The following is a 22,487-nucleotide window of genomic DNA, read 5'->3' as shown; positions in this document are numbered from 1 at the left end:
CCGCATCGCCTTATTCTGCCTGTTTACATATCTCTGTGTATGAATATGATTGCCTATACCTGTTTCTTTGGCGCTTCAGTGTAAATGTTGTGTGTAGTCATACAGAATTGTAAGAATTATAATAATAAAAACCATTATCGATATTTTTTTTTTTTTTTAGTATTACAATCTTCCGCCTGAATCAGCTCTCCATTAAATGATTGTGCATTTGAATACGACCAAATTGTGCTTAACCGTCTGTTTGAACGTAAACGAAAATCAAAATGTTCTGGGAAAAATGTTACTGGATTGTGTGGTGACTTTATTGAATGTTTTGATTTGTATACTAAAGATAAAATTATATCACTGACTAATTCCATTATAGCCTGTAACCTTTAGTTCGAATATCTCGACAACTGTTTGTTGTAGATTGCCATGTTAACAAGCAAACAGAATGTGAAGAACATACATTCAAGTGCTGGCATCCCCCCCCCTCCCCCCTCTTCTTTGCAAGCATCAGATTTTGCGGCGAGAACCAGAGAGGTGGGTGAGCCGCACGGGCAGCAGCTGGTGGGACGGCGGCGGCTGGCTCGGCACGGCACGGCACCGCGCGTGCACACAGCCTTGGCATTCTGGCGGAGAGAGTCGCGGCCGGCAGCGCTCCGTCTTGTTCCGGTTCGCCGGCGTAACTGAGTGCGCTCGGCGCAGGCCGCAATCCCGGGCTAGCCACCAGCTCCGCAGGTGCAATCACATTTCACCGCAGCTACTGCCCTGAAGAGAAACGCCGGTGCGGAACACCAGACAACTAGGCTGAAGTTTCGAGTGCCGGCTTTGGCTGTACAGCTGGCCAAGTGAACCGTCGCCCGCGCCTCTACAACTTGCGCGAGCCGGGGCGCTCCATCACTGTCTGCAAGAACGTTTCGCCGTCAGTAGAGTGTAAGGAAATGCATTAAATTCATACTCGGTGTGATGAATGGGAGGACTTATCAAACGCGGAGGACAATACCGGTAGTACCCGGTCACAATTTTAGTGTTAACGTTGTGGCGCTGGTCACGTTGTTTAATTTTTCCCGGCTTACTAAATATTCGATGACGCTCGGCTGTGCAGTTGGTTGGTTGTTTGGTTTTTGGGGAAGGAGACCAGACAGCGTGGTCATCGGTCCCATCGGATTAGGGAAGGAAGTCGGCCGTGCCCTTTCAGAGGAACCATCCTGGCATTTGCCTGGAGTGATTTAGGGAAATCACGGAAAACCTAAATCAGGATGGCCGGACGCGGGATTGAACCGTCGTCCTCCCGAATGCGAGTCCAGTGTCGAACCACTGCGCCACCTCGCTCGGTAGCTGTGCAGTCAGACGCGTTTTGCACACGCACAATATTTCATCTTTTCATCCCGCGTGTTGTTTTTCTAGTTTCCACGGCCTTGTTGGTAGACTGGCATTTTCATTTTAAAGTTTAATTTGTGAATTTGTGCTCGAGTTTATATCTTTGAATTTGCCAAATGTGGTTACCATGTGCTGGCCAATTCAGTTGTATCGTTTAAGCAGCGTTATTTGCAAATGCTTTTGGTACGAGAGGATTTAGAAAAGTAAGTTACACATTATTATGGCAGGCCGAGTAACGTTCACTGAATACTGCAATGACACTCACACATGACACTAATTTTCGACATAGTCACGAAATCACTGTAAGCAACAGCCGGAACGTTTTGCCAGTCGATCAATTCCTGGACCGCAGGAATCCGCTTCTTGGTCACGAAGCCATCCGAGAGCCTCTGGGTGAACGTCCTCATTGTTGGGAAATCCCTTCCCCACAGATATTGTTTCAGCTGCCGAAAAGATGCAAATTTCATGGTCCAAGATCTGGGCTCTCCGATCGGCATCATCCAAGTCTGCACGGCCACGATCAAATTGTTGACACCATTTCCTTACGGCTGTACGTGGCGTTGCATTTGGTCCATACACCGCCAGAATGTCACGGTGAAACTGTATACGGTTTAGACGCTTCACCCACAAGAATATACGATAAATCGCACAAATCTAAGGGTTGCCAATTCGACTAAATACCTAGTAATTACAATTATGAGCAATTTAAATTGGAAAGACCACATAGATAATATTGTGGGGAAGGCGAAACAAAGACTGGGCTTTGTTGGCAGAACACTTGGAAGATGCGACAAACCCACTAAAGAGACCGCCTACATTACACTTGTCCCTCCTCTGCTGGAATGTTGCTGCGCGGTGTTGGATCCTTACCAGATAGAATTGATGGAGGACATCGAAAAAGTGCAAAGAAGGGCAGCCCATTTCGTGTTATCGCGCAATAGGGGTGAGAGTGTCACTGAGATGATACACGAGTTGGGATGGCAGTCACTGAAACAAAGGCGGTTTTCTTTGCGGCGAAACATATTTACGAAATTTCAATCACCAACTTTCTCTTCCGAATGCGAAAATATTTTGTTGACACCCACATACTTAGGGAGAAATGATCATCATAACAAAATAAGAGAAATCTGAGCTCGAACGGAAAGATTTAGGTGTTCCTTTTTCCCACGCGGCATTCGAGAGTGGAATGGTAGAGAAGTAACATGAAAATGGTTCGATGAACCCTCTGTCAGGCAGTTAAGCGGGAATTGCAGTGTAACCATGTAGATGTAGATGTAGAATCATACTGTACCGCATACTTTGCAGGAGGTTTCTAGTTGCCGCGCCATTTCAGTCTCATACTGTGGTGCTGTGATGCAGCTGTTATCCGTGCCGCAGTGAAGCTGTCTCTGCAGGAAACCCGGACCATTTACTCTTTTATGACACTACGCCATTTTTGTTGAGCAATGGTCTTACCGTGAGACGACATCTGTAACTTACTTTCTGAAATATCTACGTATTTGTGTACGGATTCTGTAATGGAAACTATCGTACTGCTCGTAGAGGTTACGGTAGACGATTTCCAAAGCGCAAAGGATCAGATTCAGGAGTGTTTATTCGTATTTTCGCCAAACTGTGAGTGTCCGGTGCGGTGCCCAGCAGACGTATCTGAACGAGCGAATGAACGGTGTGTGGAAGAAATAGAAGACGTTGTTCAGCTAGTAAAACGCAGTACTTGTACAAACACTGACAGAACTTCTACTAGTACGTTTTTTTCAACAAAACGAATATGACGGACATTATGTATGCGCATCCTCTCTCATCTACAGCAGATTCATCATCTCTGAGGAGGAGATGAAAATGCAAATCGCCGAGTACTCCCAGTAATATACTGATGCACTTTCACTCATATGACGGTATCACTACCACTTCGGTGGTTCGACGAAAATTCACATGCCTTCGTGGGTAGAGGCGAACACTTATCTGTAAATTTGTGCTGTGATATGATATTCAATCAGTTAGTTGACTGGGCTTGTGTTGCCGCATCGTCTTACACAGTCCCGTTATCTAGACTTTCTTGAAAACGAGCTTTCAGCGTTATTGGTTGGGTATGTTCTGTCAGCATGACGAGGCACATTCTAGAGGTCATCATTTAAACTTAACATTCTCGAAATATGGGTCGGCAGAAATGATATGTTTCTTGGCCACCATGTTCCCCAGACGTTACCCCTTTATTTTAGCCTGTGGGGAGAGTTGAAAAGTGAAGTCTATTAAGAAAAAGTGAAAACAAGAGGCCAGTTAAACGTACCGATTATTAATAAAGTAACTCGAAGGCAACCCCTGAGAAACTACACGTGGTTTTCAAAAAAATTCCACAGTACATTCCGCGCGAAGAGCAAATGCATGAAAATTGGCTTTGAACTTAATCTGATCTCTTTGCGAAGACACATTACCGGGAATGTTTTATTCGAACTGGTCCATACAACCACCTCGTAAAATATTCGCTATTAGTCGTGTAGCACTCTGTATAAAGACTGACAGTTGATACGTAAACGGTAAATGTGACCCGGCTGTAACGAGAGGTGCAGTGAGTTATTTGGAAAGGGTGACCAACCTCTTACCCACCCACTTACCTTCAGAGCGTGCAGCAATGTGTGGCCTCTAAGGACGGTGAAATGCTCCGGGTCCCCTTTGTACATCGCGTACATCCAGCAACGTAGTGGTACGGAAGCTAAGTGTTCAGGAAAGCTGATGACCATTTGCGAACTGCAGCAAATGATAAGTCGAACGAATATCAGCTTTAAATGAAATTTTGTGCGTCACATTGCAGTGACTAGAAAACGAAGTATTAATGGAGCTATGTTCATATAACGATTATCCTTCGCTTCATACAACGGCTATCATTCGCTTTCAATTACCATAAATTATCCGAAGTTCACCGTGGTCTGCAGGTAACGTCTTTCATTACTAATCATACACGGCATCGGTTCTGTTCCGGCCAATGCATAAATTTTCATTAGTAATGGCTGCCTGAGAAATCCATAGCACCACCATTTGTCCACGGTATGAGGACGCAACAGACTGAGGAATTCACAGCATTAAAGGTACATAATACGTGCCCACAGGAAATGTGGCATGTTACTGAAAAAGAGTCAAGATGCGTCCTCCAGTGGCAAAAGATTCCAGATAACCCTTTATCTTTATATCCGGGAGAGAGCTGTCAGTGGGGAGGTGACTGTGAGGAAACGATTGTAATACAAACTATCTATGCCTTTTGTTTTGTTTAATTACAAATTTTCCTAAGTTCTTTTTAACTCTGACTCTAATACTGGATCCTGGAAATCATCCAACTGAATACCATTTCGTCTTGTATCACGTAATCAGACAGTTTCTCCCACTCGTAGAGGTCCTCAGTATGCTCTTTTCACCTATCCGTTCCGTGTGTTCAAGAGTAGAATTCCTTTTTCGCTCTTAATTTTGACGGCTTTAGTTTTACTGTCACTGAAAGTTTTATTGTCTTTTGTACATGCTGAAACAGTTTTCTACGACATTTTCCATTTATTCATGCTTTTCCCGCAGCCATTTCTCTTTCGCTGCTCTGTCCTTCCTACTGATTCCATTCCTGAGAAGCTTATATTACTGTGTTCGTTTATGTTCCTACATTTTTTTATTCTCTTCTGTCGTCACTCATCTAAAGTCTTCCTATTATTACCCAAGTTCTTTTCACAATTACCTTCCATGTACCTTTATTTGTCTTTCTAACTTGCGGGATAGTCCTATTCAGAGACGTCCATTCCTCTTCACCTGAACTGCCTCCAGTGGTATTCATTACTGTAGTATCTACAACCTTAGAGACTCTCAAACTGTGTAGCCTCTTGCGCAAGTAGACTTCACAGTAGTTGTCCTCTTTCATAGGCGTTCGTTATACTTCAGAGTTCACAATGCTCCAAACATTCATCTGAACGTTCACTTGGCGATTACTTGAATTGTAACTGAAGTGTATTTTCATGTGCAGTTCTCTGCTTCTTAGAATGACACAATAGAAGCTATAGGTTTTCCCATTTGTTCACTACTTTTGAGCAGTGGAGAGGCGAGTCCGCATTTTGTTGCGAAATGCCCTCCCTGCACTTGGTTGAATAGCGTAATTTCAAATACTGTTAATGGAAACCATGGTCATTAGTCCCTTCGCGTCGCCGAGAAAAAGATAAAAATCAACGACGTGCAAATGGTACCACAGTATCTGTCCGAGCGGAGCTCACCACACCCTCGACAGCAGCAGTGTGTGCCGTTACCTCTTCGGCGTAGATTTTAAACACGTCAAGTTCGAGCCCTGCCACACTGTACGTGTGAAAGGCCGGTTTTTGTGGAGCTGCTTCTTCGCCCACGGTGGCCACGTGACCAGCTACGCAAACACGTCGGCCAGTATTGCATTAGTAGTGATAGGGGCGGCGGCGGCGGTGTACCGTTTCCATTACGACACCCCCTGTCGGGGAGAGCTACCCGCAACGCGTCGCCCAGCAGGGGCGGTGCGAGATAACGACCGGGATAAATTGCGCGTAACGTCCTCATTCGCAACCCTACCGGTAGGACAAATAATGTTTCTCTCCCTGTTGGAGCGTACGTTGAATAATCCCAGTGGCAGGCTGTCAAGTACCCCTTCGCACGTTAATTGTCACTCCGCATCATTGGAATGGCGTATCCTACGGATTAGCCATCACTGGACGGCGGAGTCGCAGTGCTGTACAATCAGCACATTTGTATCCCGTTCGTTAATGCCTTATTGCAAAAGGGTCCTCGACTACCCTCACGAGGATCAATGTTGTGTATATGTTGCCGTTAAACTGAGTAATTTTTTTCTCTTCTTCACAATACCGCTTATCGATTCCTGGTCCTCCGTATGCCAGTCACACAACTCATCCCAAAAAAACTTTGGTACCATCTAACTCAGGGGTTCCTAACAAAATTTTCTCAAGGACCCCCTCATCGAGTACCTTGTAATATCACAGTATCAAGTACTAAAAAAAGGGAAATTAAGAGTCTTTTTATACGTTTTCTGTTTTTGGTACTTAGAAAAAACATTGACATATTCATTATTGAAAAAAATTGAGCTTAAAATTGTTCATGCTGGAAGCGGCCAATACAAAAAAATCTGTTATCATACGAAATATATTTAATATATTTTTTTTTTTTCCTAATAGCACCTTGCGGACCCCTCTGGCATAGCTCGCGGACCCCTGGGGGTCCGCGGACCACCTGTTGGAAACCACTGATCCATCTTATTGTCGGCTATGATTCTACTAAGGGAGGCCATACACAAACATTTAAAATACGATAACACATATACATAACTCAGTTTAAACGATTTACAGATAAATAATGCACAAAACGTCCCTCCCTTCGGTTAACTGAGGACAGATGACAGAAAGAGAATCCGTCCAAGAAGTTAAAATAAGTTTGCCAAATCGTGATAGCAGCAGGCGTCCTACAAATTTATAGAGAGACAGAGAGAGAGAGAAAGGGACAGAGATTATATTTAGGTACTATACAATTTAACAGGTGAAAGATTTTTAATTTTGGGAGTCAATATAGACTACAACAGAAACAAGAATGTTGAATGTATCTTAGAAAGTCAATATTAACAAGGAAAGTAAGAAAGACATGTTGTAAGTAGGCTGTTTAGGTTTTCTTATTGGTAAGGCCACGTAGTGCTCTGTATGAAAATCACTGGCTGTGCTGTGTGCAGTCTGTGGCTAGTTTGCATTGTTGTCTGCCATTGTAGTGTTGGGCAGCTGGATGTGAACAGCGCATGGCGTTGCGCAGTTGGAGGTGAGCCGCCAACAGTGGTGGATATGGGGAGAGAAATGGCGGAGTGTTGAGAGCGGATGATCTGGACGTGTGTCCATCAGAGACAGTAAATTTGTGAGACTGGATGCCATGAACTGTTATATATATTATGACTTTTGAACACTATTAAGGTAAATACATTGTTTGTTCTCTATCAAAATATTTCATTTGCTAACTATGCCTATCAGTAGTTAGTGCCTTCAGTAGTTTGAATCTTTTATTTAGCTAGCAGTATTGGCGCTCGCTGTATTGCAGCAGTTTGAGTAACGAAGATTTTTGTAAGGTAAGTGATTTGTGAAACGTATAGGTTAATTTAGCCAGGGCCATTCTCTTGTAGGGATTATTGAAAGTCAGACTGCGTTGCGCTAAAAAATATTGTGTGTCAGTTTAAGCACAGTCATGTGTAATTTTTCTAAGGGGACGTTTCAATGTGACAGTCTCCTTTTCGGGAAGTGAGCGATGTAATCTGTGTTATTAATTCAGTTCATTTTCTCCATCTTCCCAAATGTGGATGTGTAAAAGTTCTAAAACACGAACTGGGTTAAAGCGTCAGCTGAAGGGGCGTAAAATAAATCCGTAGACAGTAAACTATGATTAATAGTTATACGGCCCAGTCACAGTAATGTGACCACCGCTATGCTCGACGTTAACGTGCAACAACCACTCACAGGGGTTCGGCGATAGCACTAGCAATGTGCAATATACGAGACTCAGGAAAAGTAACTTCACCAATTAACAATTTTAAACATGACTGTTTCTCAGCAGCCGTATAAAAGTTTCAAACATAGGAATCATATAGCCAGCGGTTGCAAATAACTGTCTGGCACGGGCCAGCCGGTGTGGCCGTGCGGTTCTAGGCGCTTCAGTCTGGAACCGCGTGACCGCTACGGTCGTAGGTTCGAATCCTGCCTCGGGCATGGATGTGTGTGATGTCCTTATGTTAGTTAGGTTTAATTAGTTCTAAGTTCTAGGCGACTGATGACCTCAGAAGTTAAATCGCATAGTGCTCAGATCCATTTGAACCATTTGTCTGGCACATTGACCTAGGTTTCGATGCCTCAGAGGATGTCTTCAACACAATGAAATTTTGAGAAACCGAAAAATTACATTGTGAGAAGGCGATGGTCAGAGTTTGGAATGTTCATGCTTCGACACTAGCTAGGAACAATATGAGCATACGTGCGAAATGCTGAACGTGTTTTATCTTAATTTAACTTGAGCATATCTGTTCCAGACTCTGACCATTGCCTTCTCGCAATGTACACTACTGGCCATTAAAATTGCTACACCACGAAGATGACGCGCTACAGACTCGAAATCTAACCGACAGGAAGAAGATGCTGTGATATGCAAATGATTAGCCTTTCAGAGCATTCACACAAGGTTGGCGCCGGTGGCGACACCTACAACGTGCTGACATGAGGAAAGTTTCTAACCGATTTCTCACACACAAACAGCAGTTGATCGGCGTTGCCTGGTGAAACGTTGTTGTGATGCCACGTGTAAGAAGGCGAAATGCGTACCATTACGTTTTTCACTTTGATAAAGGTCGGATTGTAGCCTATCGAGATTGAGGTTTATCGTATCGTGACATTGCTGCTCGCGTTGGTCGAGGTCCAATGACTGTTAGCAGAATATGGAATCGGTGGGTTCAGTAGCTTAATACGGAATGCCGTGCTGGATCCCAACGGCCTCGTATCACTAGCAGTCGAGATGACAGGCATCTTATCCTCATGGCTGTAACGGATCGTGCAGCCACATCTCGATCCCTGAGTCAACAGAGGGGACGTTTGCAAGACAACAATCATCTGCACGAACAGTACGACAACGTTTGCAGCAGCATGGACTATCAGCTCGGAGACCATGGCTGCGGTCATCCTTGACGCTGCATCACAGACAGGAGGGTCCGCGATGGTGTACTCAACGACGAACGTGGCTGCACGAATGGCAAAACGTCATTTTCTTGGATGAATCCAGGTTCTGTTTACAGCATCATGATGGTCGCATCCGTGCTTGGCGACATCGCAGCGAACGCATCGCCATACCGGCGTATCACCCGGCGTGATGGTATGGGGTGCCATTGGTTACACGTCTCGGTCACCTCTTGTTCCCATTGACGGCACTTTGAACAGTGGACGTCACATTTCAGACGTGTTACGACCCGTGGCTCTACCCCTCATTCGATCCCTGCGAAACCCTACACTTCAGCAGGGTAATGCACGGCCGCATGTTGCAGGTCCTGTACGGGCCTTTCTGGATACAGAAAATGTTTGACTCCTGCCCTGGCCAGCACATTCTCCAGATCTCTCACCAACTGAAAACGTCTGGTCAATGGTGACCGAACAAGTGGCTCGTCACAATACGCCAGTCACTACTCTTGATGAACTGTGGTATCGTGTTGAAGCTGGATGGGCAGCTGTACCTGTACACGCCATCCAAGCTCTGTTTGACTCAATGCCCAGGCGTACAAAGGCCGTTATTGAGGCCAGAGGTGAAAATGTTATCACATGGCAGTTCTAGTATAATATATTTGTGCAATGAATATCCTTTTATCATCTGCATTTCTTCTTGGTGTAGCAATTTTAATGGCCAGTACTGTAATTTTAATGTTTCTCAAAATTTCATTCTAATGAAGACATCCTTAGAGTTTTCGAAACCTAGGTCAGTGTACCAAACAGATATTTGCAATCAGTTGGCTGTATGATTCCTATGTTTGTTTGCTAATTAAGTTGACGTATTGAGACAAAATCATCCAATTCGATAAAACAGTTTAAACAGTTACTGAATAATCGATAAAACAGTCTCTTCAAAAAAAGCGATTAAGTACAAAACTCAAGAGTGTCCAAAATAACAGTGTTTTATAAGAAGTATCACATGATAGGAAAACTGTCTTCTAAACAGGTAGACAGTAAACATCTTTAGAATGAGCGCAATTCTTCGGTGAGTAACCGCAAAGAGGTGGTGCAGAGTTACGGCTAATGTACCTACCAAAGTTAACCCTTTCTAGATTACTGTGCACGATTTCGTTTTGTTTGTGTGGCCTCCCGTTCCCACTCAGGTGACTTCAGTATTATCAGCGATGGTTGTTGTAGGCTTCCGCGAAAGGGTTCAGGCTGAGTAAACTATCTTGGATTTATGACTGTCTCACGCGGTAAGACGCTCAAATGCTTAGGCCGTTGTTGCAGTATATGAGAGTCACTGTCGTGATGTCAGTGCAGCTCTCTGCGGGTCGTGGCGTCTTGTTACCTATGTTATCATGTGTCAGAGTGGCGTCATGAAATGTGTGTTTTTAACGGGGCTTGCTGGAGGGACTAATTTAAAATCGTATTTGATTCTAATAGTCCGATAACTTTAGCATTTAACGACTCGTTCGTAATCTGGAGAGGGAATGTGCATTTTGAGAAGTCTCATGATAAATTTCTTGCCAAGCAGAATTAAAGGAAAAAACAAAAAGAGAATTCACGAAATACCAGTAGTTCAGACCTCTGACGTGTACAGACCACAATGCTGGTTCACAGTTTTCCACATCGATGCCAATATTTAACTCTCCGTGTTCTGAACGTATAGAACGTACCAAAGCAGCAACAGCGGCAGTAAGTTTGGGCCAAATGGATGCTCGCTGTACGCAGCCTCGCCATGGCGTCTGCAGAAAGCACGGGCTCTAGCCACCGAGTATAGATCTCGCCACACTAGTGGCTTAAGCCAGCCCGCAGCCGGTCCCTAAACACTCGGTTGGGAAAGCTGCTTAGCTAAGCGCGCAGCTGTACTTGACCGCGACAGTAAGAAGCCGACTACAAAGGCCAGAGGTGAGTCCAACCTCCCGGCAAGTACTGGGGGCGCGCACGCGCGTGCTTGCTTGTGTGTGTGTGTGTGTGTGTGTGTGTGTGTGTGTGTGTGTGTGTGTGCGCACGCGTGTGTTCGCGCACCTGCGTTAGACACGCGCCGCAGCTCACGCGTCACAACGGGCTTTGTGTTGGGCTCTCACCCCTCATGGCTCATATCGCTCCAGCAGCTGACAAGCCTGCGCCACAGCTGTTTTTAGGCGTAGTGCTGGAATCCGCGCACGTGCCGCTCCGAACTTAAAATGTGACACGGTTTTTGTGTTTGCCACGTGACTCACAGTGCTGCTTATGAACGATATGTTTGGTTTACACGAGAAACATGACTTCAAGATGTTGCAGTATGAACAGACGTGAATGGAAGCATTACATGACGTATTCTCTATGGATTCCAGGGTATATTTAATCTTACCGCAAAAAACTTTAGTCACCCCCTTTAAATAAGCACATGGTCCCTTTCGAAGACTGTTGATCTAAATAATAAATTTAAGTCCTCCTGTGCGTGTTTCTTCCTGTTTCTCAGGAACTATTGTAGGACTTTCGATAACATTTTCACCAATATTGTTGTGGTCTTCAGTCCTGAGACAGGTTTGTTGCAGCTTTCCATCGTACTCTATCCTGTGCAAGCTTATATCTCCCAATACTTACTGCAGCCTACATCCTTCTGAATCTGCTTAGTGTATTCATCTCTTGGTCTCCCTCTACGATTTTTATCCTCCACGTTGCCCTCCAATGCTAAATTTGTGATCCCTTGGTGCCTCAGAACATGTCCTACCAACCGGTCCCTTCTTCTTGTCAAGTTGTGCCACAAACTCCTCTTCTCCCCAATTCTATTCAATACCTCCTCATTAGTTATGTGATCTACCCATCTAATCTTCAGCATTCTTCTGTAGTACCACATTTCAAAAGCTTCTATTCTCTTCTTATCTAAGCTATTTATCGCTCATGTTTCACTTCCATACATGGCTACACTCCATACAAATACTTTCAGAAACGACTTCCTGACATTTATATCTATACTCGATGTTAACAAATTTCTCTTCTTCAGAAACGCTTTCCTTGCCATTGCCAGTCTACATTTTATATCCTCTCTACTTCGACCATCATCAGTTATTTTGCTCCCCAAATAGCAAAACTCCTTTACTACTTTAAGTGTTCATTTCATAATCTAATTCCCTCAGCATCACCCGACTTAATTCGACTACGTTCCATTATCCTCGTTTTGCTTTTGTTGATGTTCATATTATATCCTCCTTTCAAGACACTGTCCATTCCGTTCAACTGCTCTTCCAAGTCCTCTGCTGTCTCTGACAGAATTACAATGTCATCGGCGAACCCCAAAGTTTTTATTTCTTCTCCATGGATTTTAATACCTACTCCGAATTTTTCTTTTGTTTCACCAGTAGATTGACTGATTATTGAGGAAGATTTCTGCACATAATTTGTTATTTATAGTAATTATGAGTATGTAATAAATGTATTATTATCCGTTACATTATTTAATTGGCATTTGGAGTGACAGTTCGCCGCACCAAGGTGTTCTTAGTTCTCACATCAGTCATATGTGGGCTGATGCAAACCCGCATTGTGCGTGCGTGCCGTGCCCAGCCACGGGTTTCAGGAGCGACAAGCGATACGGTCTGAATATCTAGACGTGTGAGCGGGGCATACGTTCTTCCACCACGCTTCACCTGTGCCGTTTACTTGTGATTTCTCTGTGGCGTACCGCATGGGCTATTGGAAGATGTGACAGCCCATGCTAGTCAAAACAAGTGGTTTTAGTACAACGGCGCACCACTTTTTTTCACCTGCGGACCGAGATCATCTGGACCAACGATGTGGGCAGCAGCAATTTCTCCTGACTTTAACCCACAAGTCTGCTACTTGTGAGGTCACATGTCATGCATGATTTACGAGACCCCTGTGGCATCCGCGGAAGACGTATTGGCGCGGTTTATGGCTGAGGCGGATACTGGGGGACCAGGAATTGTGATCGTGTACCAGAACATGGTAGAGAGATGCCACATCTGTGTAGACGTTGGCGGTCGTCACATCAAACACGACTTGTAATCGGACCCAGAGGACAATCCGCAGGAATCGGAGAGCAATGAGCGATAATTTTGCGTCTACCGGGAAAGCGGTACGTCTATGGACATGAGATCCTATGCTACACTTAAATGTCTTGGTCCCCGCTATAAGTCCTCTAAGTCTCTAAAGGGAATTTAATTATACCTTGCATTTATGTAACATTTTCTATACAATTGCTTCGATACACACACAAATGTATATAACAAAAGAAAGTTCCGTTTGATACATGTTTCATTAAAATACATTTTGTTAATTAACAGTGGAGAAAATGTCGCTACAGGTTCACTAATATTTTGTCTGTTGCGTTTATTTGAAACTTTCGGTAATGGGAGGGGTAACGGCAGTAAATTAACATATCAACAGTTGTTGGTATTCTGTCATTATTCCATGACAAAATACACTGAAACTTTCATCTGTAGAGAATCTTGATCATGTTGTGATTCTACAACCGATTGAGGCTGTTACTTTAGGCGCATTTATTAAGCCATAACCGGTTTTCTTTCCATACGAGCACTTCCAGATGGAAGATTTAATAAGACGCAACATTGAAATTTGTTCACCTGAAGACATTCGTACTAAACGAAACGGTGTTGCCTGTAACTTTATCTTTCGTGACAGGGACTGCTATAAAAATTACTGTTCCGTTACGATAGGAAAGACAACAGTATTGTGCTGCTAAAAAAGCAGTAGTGTTATTCGACAACTGTGCTAAAACTTTCTATGCAAGCATGCAAAAATTGCCCCAAGACACGCTATTTATACTGGTCACGATGTGCTTAAAGAGTGCAATAAGCGTCTTACAAAAATTTTCGCATACAATTAGTACACAACGGTGACTTAACAGCTTCACTAAATAAATTTCAAGATAAAATATGCAATCGTTATTTACGTTTTCTGTAAAAAATGGGACTTTTTTTCTAAACATACAATTACTTTTTTTGCGAGTACCGTCATTAACACCCTACCTCTTTTTCTTTCAGATTGCCTCGTCTATAGGAGTTTCTTCCGATGAGCTGCGTTTCAGGTAAGTTAAGCCTCTTCAGTACGTCTTTGCAAACTTGTTGACAGTAGTGTGAAACATTGTAGCCTCTTACTGTAACATTAACTATTCCTCTTTTTATCACGCACTTTGTTCCCATATTAGTTAATACCGTAATTGATGCTGACTGACAGTGGACATATATTCTTTTAAGGTGCAAATTATTTAACTTTGACAACAATATAAACAGTGTGGTCAGTAATGGATATCTGGATTCGTGCTACAATTCTTCTCTTCATTTGGATATAGTTGCCCGCATCTCGTGGTCGTGCGGTAGCGTTCTCACTTCCCACGCCCGGGTTCCCGGGTTCGATTCCCGGCGGGGTCAGGGATTTTCTCTGCCTCGTGATGGCTGGGTGTTGTGTGCTGTACTTAGGTTAGTTAGGTTTAAGTAATTGTAAGTTCTAGGGGACTGATGACCATAGATGTTAAGTCCCATAGTGCTCAGAGCCATTTGAACCATTTGGATATAGTCGCGACTTCTTCGGTTGTGAAAACAGTACTGAAGTGAACATTTAACTGGATTCCAGTGTGAAATTTTGCGTTAGCTTAGCAGCACGAGTCTAAATGTGAGCGCAGGAGATCGTACCAGTGGAAACTGAAGCTTTCCAGTGCTGCTAACGTTTATCTGTAAATGTGAGCGGCAAACCTGTACCTCGTTCCTGCTTTGGCACTCGTCTGTTACTGAGGCTGCACAGATTCCTTCTGTAAAGCGTGGTGTTTTTTTTTTTGGAAGGTCCATAAAGGTGGGTAAGAAATCCCTATCTCCGTACTCCGTTTCTGCAACTGACAGACATGCGTTTGAGTTTCAAACACCTCACCTGGGAGCCGGCCGAAGTGGCCGTGCGGTTAAAGGCGCTGCAGTCTGGAACCGCAAGACCGCTACGGTCGCAGGTTCGAATCCTGCCTCGGGCATGGATGTTTGTGATGTCCTTAGGTTAGTTAGGTTTAACTAGTTCTAAGTTCTAGGGGACTAATGACCTCAGCAGTTGAGTCCCATAGTGCTCAAAGCCGTTTGAACCTCACCTGGGCCCTCTCCATAGTGCAACCAACAAATGATGTTCAAATGTGTGTGAATACCTAAGGGACCAAACTGCTTAGGTCATCGGTCCCTAGACCTCCATACTACGTAAACTAACTTAAGCTAACCAATGCTAAGAACAACACACACACCCATGCCCGAGGGAGGACTCGAACCTCCGGCGGGAGGGTGCCGGGCAATCCGCGACATGACGCTTCAAATTGCACGGCCACTCCGCGCGGCTGCAACTGACGAACAACTGAGATATATAGTAACAGATTAAAGAATTTCATTTTGAGAACCAATGCTACGCAGTGTCGAGGTAGTTATCATTGGCGAAGCTTTTGATTTATTGTGGCGCTGGAGCATGTGTCAGCTAAGACGTCCGTTAGAAGCTCTTCTTTCATTAGTTCGTTCATACAGTGAAATAGCAGAAACTGTTCATCCATAGTGGACTTTTCTGAATACAAATCCATTGTGTTGTGCACTCGCACACACACACACACACACACACACACACACACACAAACAAACACAAACACACACAGGTCTCGCTGAGAACTTGTAACATTCAGTAAGACTAGTTCCTCCCAAGACGAATTACAGAGACATTCTAGAACAGTTATTGAGTTTCTACTGTGTTCGACAAATAGTATTAGAAAGTGATCCTCAGAAGATCTGGGCAATGCTGTGGGGATCCCAAGTAACCGATCCACGAATGAGGTGAGGGCTGCATCATCCGATGTTCCACTTTTAGGCCAGGGCGAGCACAATTTCAAAACGAATGTAGAGATGCAGATACTGGTCAAAGTATTTTACTGCTTCTCACCCTGTGACCATTTTATACTGCCTTGGAGATATGTTTCTGATTTAGGACACGGCTGCAAAGAGTTCTTCTTGATAGACAATACAGTATCAACACATCTCCTCATAAACTTGTGCAGCACAGTGTAGAGCTCTCATATCCCTACTTTAGTACGTATGACACTGCCCGCTTCTAGTTTCATAACGAATTAGTACGAGTGATTCTAGATAACGCCTTGTCTTGCCGTATCAAATGATCGGTCCAAATGAACTTTTATACATATATGCAGTGCCTCTGCTGATGACTGCTTGATACCTCTCGCAGTTGTTTCATATGTTGTCCGACGGCCTTTGGGAAACATGTTTGTTAAATGATTTTTATGCTCCAGCATCACCTTTTGAAACATGTCGCACAAGGGAAAACTATACTACGACCTTCAACCTACACACCAAATAATCATTGCAAATCATTATCCACCTTTAATGGATCTATTATAATGAACACTCTCTTCTCACTTGCTCTCACAGTATTGGAAGGGATTGCTTACCCCATTTTACAGATACGGAACTTCCTATGTAACAATGCCAACAGCTACTTTGCTTCTCATTAATTGGTCGATCACAACTGCTGTGAACAGCATCCTGTTTGCATCATCTCTCGCTCAGTTTTCAACCTGTGCGCGTTTTTGAAATGGTCATTTTCCTTTTATTACGATCTGCTATCCTGTACTATTTGCCCCGTACGCCATTAGCTTTCTTTCTTTTTATCATCACTTGCAACGTTGATGTGGCAGTTGCATGGTATTACACTGAGTGAAAAAAATCCCACCTCCAAGAAATAATGTACGGTAATGATCTTTCGGGAATACATTTACCCAGGTAGCATTTAAGTGATTAACTTTGCAAGAACCGAGCGAGGTGGCGCAGTGGTTAAACACTGGACTCGCATTCGGGAGGACGACGGTTCAATCCCGCGTACGGCCATCCGGATTTAGGTTTTCCGTGATTTCCCTAAATCGCTCCAGGCAAATGCCGGAATGGTTCCTTTCAAAGGGCACGGCCGACTTCCTTCCCCGTCCTTCCCTAATCCGATGACACCGATGACCTCGCTGTCTGGTCTCCTTCCCCAAACCACCCAACCAACCAACTTTGCAAGATCACAGGCGAGATAAGCCATTGTAAATTTGAAATGCTGGAACATTAATAACCGGTGTAACTGCCAGCGTGTTGAATTGAAGTATGCAAACTTATCTGCATTGTGTCGTACAGGTGCCAGATGTCAGTTTGTGGGATGGTATTCCATGTCTGTTGCACTTGGTTGGTCAGTACAAGCTAGTTAATACTGGTTGTGGATGACGGTGGAGTTGTCCGATGATATCTCATACGTGCTCGATTGGAGTCAATAATAAAACTAAAGCAGCCCCCACAATACGCTATTGTGGGGATGCTTTAGTTCTATTATAACACGTGACGTGTCGCAGTTGAGTATGTAAGAGAAATGTAAATGACTGTAATTAACTGGAACATTTGTAATGAGGGTTTGTGCTGTCGTTTGTTACCACTGACTAAAAGTGCAGATGATGTTTCACCTGTGTGTGAGGCTGTCGCATACCAAAGCTCTACCGAGGTTACGAGGCGACTAGGGTAGTTGCGTTTGATTGGACAGAATTCACATAGTATGCCCGCACGAAGTTTTTTACGTTTAATGGTGAAGAGTAATATTTATTTGGTTACTCACATGTACATTCGTGGCAACTGTACGATTACACTTACGTCTACAGTAGGTAAAAAAACACTAAACAGATGTAAAATTTTTGTAATGCTTATGTAACGTTCAACTTGTATGTGCAGTCATGTGAGTACATTGTAATTCTGCCTTTGTTAACACCACAAAATTTTTTGTAAGTCATGGTTTGAAAATGGATGTGATTGGCCGAAACTTGTAACCACAAAGAAATGACTATTTCGCAACTGTGAGGATATTGAGGAAAAATAAATATTTTAACACCCCAAGTTGCTAGTCCTATTTCTCCATCAATATGTTGGAACTTCATAAATGAGTTCTTTTTCCTGATTCTACAAAAGGCTAACATCACCAAATGAATGCGGTAAGGTCACAGTGCGAAACGCTCTATTCCCACAGGGGTACTCGCACCGAAATTTGAGGCCAGCTAAATATTGCTTCACTTGGCAAATACCGTGCAAACCCGCAGAGACGCGAAGTTCCAGGTAGCGCTGCATTAAGCATTTAACACAATGGACGGCAGCTGAGCTCACGGGCCGCAGCGGCGCCCACGAGAGAATCGGGGATAAAACGAGAGAGAGAGAGAGAGAGAGAGAGAGAGAGAGAGAGAGAGAGAGAGAGATTTTTAAACAAACAGTCGATCACTTGCGCAGCAAAGTAGCAATAGCTCTCTCATTAATGTTCCGTATTATTTAAATAATGTATAGTCTTCGCTGTTAATGCTACTCAAAACTAAACAAAAGAAAACACACCAAAGGCAGCTCTAAGGAAGGGTATTCTTGTTGTTTCTAAGGCGTAAGAAGTTGGGGACGTCAGCTGTGAAATATTTTGTTAAGGAGAAGAAAGGTTATTCTGTCCCTAATTTGCAACTCTTAGTCATACTTTTAAACAAGTGGAGCACCCGAACGCTTACACTAACGTGGCGACCAACAAAAAAAGTTCTACTGTCACATCTGCGAGGAATCGTAGGCTGTAGGAGTGAGATGATGTCAGCAGGACTGCTTGCGATCACCCAGGGGATAGTAGACAGAAAGCGATTGAAGAGTATCTCGAGTGTCACGAAATGCTGGTAGAGGGTAGGTCGCAGTTGTGCATCAACAATGCCTCCTGGGCCAGCTTCAACGTCAGTGTACCTGTAACATGACAAAGACGTCATATCGGAGTTAATTTGGTCATAACACTGGCCACTCGGTCTACAAAGTCGAGTGGGATTGGTTTGCGTTTTACATGTGTTCGGTTTCCCTGCTGTTGCTAGTTCGTAGGCTGTATGATGTGCCAGTCAGATTTGCTGTGATACATTGGATTGCCGACATTGTGTTGTCCGTATGCTATGTTTAAGATTGACGTAGGTAGTTAATTGTCCTAAAGAAAAGTGTTTATATTCTTATAGTTATCACGTTAGAGGTTGATGAGGTACATTACCGGGATATACTTGCTGTGGTATGTCACACCTATCGGTGTTACGTACCTGACGATACCGTAATTTGACTCGAAACTGACTGCAAGTAAACTAAACGATAAACACACCACAGCGGAAAAGTAGTTAAAGAATAGACTTTGTTCTCCATAACAAAGGGAGGATACGTGTGCAGCAGTTGGTCTCTCTGCCATTCCTGCTGGTCAAAGCCGTTTCGGAAAAGTAACATCTCGCGCGATACAGTCTAAATTTACTCGTATACGACTAATGTTGTACATTGTCACTGTAAATGTCATTATAGGTCTTGTTTTAGCCTCAAATAGTTTTTGCAGTTTTGTTGTGGTAGCTTGTCACTACTGTGCATTCCAACAGAATTTATCTGAGTTCTTCCATTTTCAGCGTTCATGTTTTGATATCATCAAACGATATTCAGCGAAACAAAACCCAGTACACTAATTTCCCAAGTGTTCTGTTTTCCTAAAGAAAACTGGAACACATAATATATTCGGTTGTCATCTACTCAAATTTCCAGTAGCTAGGTTCACTTTTGTTACACTCACTGCACGATTTCTTACGACTTTTACCCATATATTCACGCTTATGACGGAAATATGACATACTGTGCACAATGGTTTCTAATGGTCATCTAGCATTCACTAGGTGAAACGTATCTGGACTTTGGACTACACGCGTCCGGGCTTCAAACATTCACATCTTTCTATGATAATGATCTGCGTACCTCATTATGCTATTAACGTAAGTTAAAGTTGAGCTACAAGTGTAGCAGTAACGCTACAACTAAATCACAAGGGCCTTGACATAATAAGTGAGTCTTTTGTGACTTTTTTTGTTGTTAGAGAAGCTACAGTTTCAGGTATGCAACAATTTCAACAGTCGATCAAGTCACCTTGGTTATAACTCGCGTATGTGGTGTAGAGGGTTAGGTTAACTGTACTGTGAGTCAAAATGAAATACTGTCCACAAAGGGCCTATTCGTTGTAACTGCCGTGCTCGCGGTAAAGCGCGAAATTATACATTACTGAATAGTAGCTCAGATAGTCACTGGAAATTCATCTTACGTTGGAATGTTTCATTCCCAGATAACCTTGTTTCTGTATTCCATTTGCCTTCATTATGTATAGAAATAATCGGACAAAATCTGTGATTTTATGAGATATTATCAGTATCCGTCAGTTACAAGGCTAGTACACTTTCAATGTGACATGTACTACGTGCAGAACTCCTGTATAAATTAGAGTACTGTTGCGACAAAATTTTATTTTTACATACGTTGGGTGTGGAATACAGCATGCTACAAATCTGCTAGTGAGAGGCATGCTTGGAAGGCCTGTTTTGTACAAATTATAAATCACAATTTGTATTTGCTCTGTAAATATTGCCACAAATTTAAAAAATCCAACAAACAAAATACAAATCACCATCTCTGCAAAAGATACATGGCTTTGAGACAGTCCAGTCACATTAATGTGACCATCTGTCAAAAGTCTGAACAATGACCTTTTGCAGCCGGACGTGCAGGAAGAATTTCAATGAGGGTCTGGAATGTACCGACAAGGATGTGAAGCCATACGACTCCAGTGCCGTGACCAGCTTCGCTAGGTTTTTCGCTTGAGGATTCATGGCGCGATGATTCCGAACGATGTGGACCCAGCCGGTCGCAGTGGCCGAGCGGTTCTAGGCGCCGGGACCGCGCGCCTGCTACGTTCGCAGATTCGAACTCTGCCTCGGACATGGATGTGTGTGAGGTCCTTAGGGTAGTTAGGTTTAAGTAGTTCTAAGTATAGGGGACTGATGACCTCAGACGTTAAGTCCCATAGAGCTTAGAGCCATTTGAATTTTTGATGTGGGCCCACATATTCTTGACTGTCTTTAAATCCGGGCAGTTTGATGGCCAGGAGAGTACAGTAAACTCATACTAGCGCTCTTCGAACCACGTACGTACACTGCGAACTGTCTGACGCGTTTCATTGTCCTGCTGCCACAGTGCCAAGGAGAAAACGAACTGCAGCCGGGGGCTAACATGGTCCGCTAATATAGATGTTTATTTGTGTTGATCCGTTAGGCCTTCTAGACTGACAAGATCACCCACGGAAAGCGACTAAAACATTCCCCACACCATAACGGTCCCTCCTCCGGCCTTCCGATGATAACAGGGCCGTACACCCCAACGGCCATCTGTCAGATGGAGCATAAAACGTGTTTTTTTTATGAAAAGGCCATCTGTCGCCACTTAGTGGACGTCCAGTAGCCGCAGTGGAGTGCAAATTCCTTCTTTCGTCACTGATGAACACCTGTGAGCATGAGTGCATGAATCAGGCGCCTGCTACGGAGGCTCACATGCAGCAACGTTCGCTGAACGGGTGTTGGAGAGACACTGTTGGTAGCCCCCTTGGTTTATCTGGAAGGTCAGTCACTCAAGAGTTCCAAGTTTTCCTCTCGTACGCATGTCCGCAGTCGCCATTCACCTCCGTCATGTATGGCCCGTGGAGCACAACAGGTGCGTTGGTGCCGGTTTTCAATAGCTCCATATTGTCTTGCACAATACACTTTAACCACAACAGCAAGAGAACTCTTTGCAAGCTTAACAGTTTCGAAATGCTTAAACCCTTGGCCAGAAAGCCAGTTATCATGCCCTATTGGACGTAAAATAAATTGTTTCAGCATTAAGACAACGACTGCACTGTTTTCCACATGCCCCCGTCACGCTTTATATACCCCCTATTGTTACTGCTGCCACCTGTCGTCTGTGTCTGTTGCACGTTGACGACGAACATAGGCAGTGGTCACATTAATGTGGCTGGACCTAGAATGTATCCTCTTGACAAGAGAAAACTTGATATCTGAAACGATTAAGTCCATCTCAGAGATTTCTTTTTCGGCATCATAATGCCTGAACGAAAACCAAAAATTAAAGCTTTTATGTTTTATCAGAATTTTAATTAGTCAAGTACAATGTTGTGATCAGCGTCAGAGTGGAAACGGAAGTGGAAGTGGAACTGGAAGCAGATCATCACTACGAGGAAAGACCTGTAATATACAAATGACAGTCCCATAGTAAACATTGCTTGAGCACTGACCATTGTTACTGATTTAGTTAGTAGGTTACACGTATAATAACTACCAGAGACATGAAATGCAGTAAAGCGAACTTCTTTATTTCACTCAATGTTCTTCTAGCACGCAAAAATAAAATTCCCGGCTTGAGCTCCTGTTCAAAATTGAAATTATACCGTCCCCACTTCATACTCTTGAAGTGCCTCGAGGGTGTAATTATATCCCGCTTGTATTACTTAGCACTGTACTGTTAAAATTATTCAGTAGCATTCGAA

General features: G+C 43.6%; 1 long non-coding RNA gene across 1 annotated transcript in view; it reads left to right on the top strand.

Annotated features, from left to right (window-relative positions):
- LOC124789665 overlaps nt 1-22,487 on the top strand; it is a 712,930-nt gene that overhangs the window by 365,361 nt on the left and 325,082 nt on the right. The window contains exon 3 of the long non-coding RNA XR_007016151.1: nt 14,093-14,136. This is a non-coding gene — a long non-coding RNA (uncharacterized LOC124789665). The remainder of the gene's footprint in view (nt 1-14,092; nt 14,137-22,487) is intronic.

The sequence above is a fragment of the Schistocerca piceifrons genome, chromosome 3 (assembly GCF_021461385.2).
Source record: "Schistocerca piceifrons isolate TAMUIC-IGC-003096 chromosome 3, iqSchPice1.1, whole genome shotgun sequence".
Taxonomy (NCBI): Eukaryota; Metazoa; Arthropoda; class Insecta; order Orthoptera; family Acrididae; genus Schistocerca; species Schistocerca piceifrons.
Note: the sequence above shows the minus strand (reverse complement) of the source record. Positions and strands in the feature narration are given on the sequence as shown.